This window comes from Ovis aries, chromosome 2, assembly GCF_016772045.2.
Source record: "Ovis aries strain OAR_USU_Benz2616 breed Rambouillet chromosome 2, ARS-UI_Ramb_v3.0, whole genome shotgun sequence".
NCBI classification, from domain to species: domain Eukaryota; kingdom Metazoa; phylum Chordata; class Mammalia; order Artiodactyla; family Bovidae; genus Ovis; species Ovis aries.
The window spans coordinates 165,661,793-165,664,239 of record NC_056055.1 but is presented as its reverse complement, the minus strand read 5'-3'; positions in this window follow the sequence as shown (position 1 = coordinate 165,664,239).

Below are 2,447 nucleotides of genomic sequence, written 5' to 3'. Positions count from 1 at the left end.
AGGACCTCAGGAAGTGGTTAAGGGTTATTCAATAGTTGGTGTTCTCTCTTTCTGTCTGCACCAATTCCTGGGCTGCACTACAGGGTTTGGAAATATCATTTGTGTTGGAAGTGTTATCTTTCAGAAGAGATGTAAAAACCAAGGTCTAGGTTGCTTGTGGTCACTAAATACACATGATGTTTTCTGTGAGTTCTTTAGGGATGTTCTTGAGTTTCCTTTCTAAATTTATATTCCTTTGTTCCTCTATATTCTTTTAAAAAGTAATTTGAAGACTGTAGTCTTCCTTTCTCTTAACAAAACTAGAATGAAGTGTAACTGGAATTCTTTGCCTTTTAATGAGACTGTTTTAGGAATGGATAAAAGTGACTCTCCTTTAAGGAAAGGTCACAAACTAAAATATGAGTTTCTGAGAAAAAGTAAAGATAAATGAATATTTGGTCCCCTCCATTGCAGACAGATTCTTTACCAACTGAGTTATCAGGGAAGCCTGTTTTATGGTTGGCATATCTTAGAAGTGATATAGAATCTTTTGGTGAAACTTTATTTTGTTCAGTATCAACATTTTAAGTGTTTTCACTTGTGTAATATATAAATACATAAAATGTCTCACAAGCACTCCTTCATAGTCCCTCCATCTTTTGGGTATTGTTGTTTTTTAAATACTAGCTGTTCAAATGTACACGCACGAAGTTAGCAATCTACACATGCGCAGAACACACACACTTTCTCTCACTGTGTCTCTCCGTCTCTCTCTCTTACTACCCTTTGCTCTGAAAATGGTCAGAACAGGAGCATAATGCACAAATCTTTCTCTGAATATTTCTTTATGTTAGATCAGTTCCTTCTGAGTTCTGTGCTTGCCAATGCAAAACTTCCTGCCAGGGCAGCAGTCTATTTTTAACGTTTTGGGGGGCCTATCCCTTCCTTCCAAATCTAACAGGCATATTCTGTGGCGTGAGAGAGAGAAAAGCTGACTAGGTGCACTTACAAATCAGGATCATCAGGACTTGCAATTTCTGTAGCATCAAAGATATGAATGAGAAAGCCCAATTAGAATACTTAAAAGATCATTTGTCACCACTTTAATCTTCATGGAGTTTTACTCATCCTTTTCTTTGACTAAAATTATTAGAATCTTTGTCATATTCATCTCAAGGCCAAATGGGAATAGTACCATTAATTTTATATTTTCAATATTTTTGAGCATTTTAGCATGTCATACTAGATTATAGGTGGTAGGTGACTGTTTCAGCAGAGAAAGTCTTGACTGGTGGCATATTCAGCATCACATCATCTCAGTGTCACTTCTCTAATTCCATATTTCATATACAAATGAAGACTGAGGGATTTATTTCTGTTATTTAATAGCATTTGTTTAATTCAGAGATTAATAGATCATCTTCAACCCTGAAGAAAGAGGCCCTCTGAAACATCAGACCCAAAAAATTGGACACGGCCTATTAGCCCAAAAGAACATGTTGCCAATTATCTCCATGTTTATTTAAATATTTAGCTCTAAAGGAAGCAATCATTCCTTTATACTTCTTTAAATTTAGTATTGACATTTTTATTTTGGGAAAGGAGGTCTTTTTCTTTTTTTAACATGGATACAGGAAAAGAAAACTCTCCAATAAAAATATTGTCTAAAAAGTTTGTTTTGTCTGCATGATTTACTAAATATGTACAATTTCAATTCACAGCGAAGGTAACAAAGATTTAAACAGCCAACATCACAAATGTCTCAAGTTCTAAAAAAAAATCACTGTGCACAGTTTAACAATTTAATTGAATAAAAACCAAAGCTAAGCCTTCAGTCTGAATCTTTTTTATGATGGGCACAAGCCATGTATTTTTTTCATCTTTGTTACACGATGTATATTTCTGTGACTAAACGCCCCTTCCCATTTTAGTATATTAGGTTATGTCAGTACATACTTAAAAGAGACATAAATTGCCTCTTGGTACACCTATATGATTCTTGATGTGTTCACATATATGTCAGGATATTTATCAATATATAAAATGACCAGATGAGTCACCTGTGATTTTTTTTAATGTTTTCAAATGTAGGAATGTTTTGTTGCATGTATAAAATTTTTTTAATTTATAGGAGTGCTATTTAAAGCCATAATAATTTGACCAATGTCATCTTGACATAAAGTGTCTAGAAACAACTATCCTATGCTGGAAATATAGAGAGAGTCCATATCTCTACCCCATTCAGGTTTGTCAAGCTTGCTATTATATAAATCTGAATGTTATGGTCATTCTGATATAATGGCCAAGTGAATGAACCAATTAATCATTAGAAACAAATGTCGCTGAATATAGAATAGTGGAGTTACAGTTAAGGAGGGTGCCATCACTTTGGCTAACCCTATAAAATCTATAATAAGGTTGTTTTCACATATATTTTTTCCCCATGTAAATTCTTTGGTGTTTTTTCC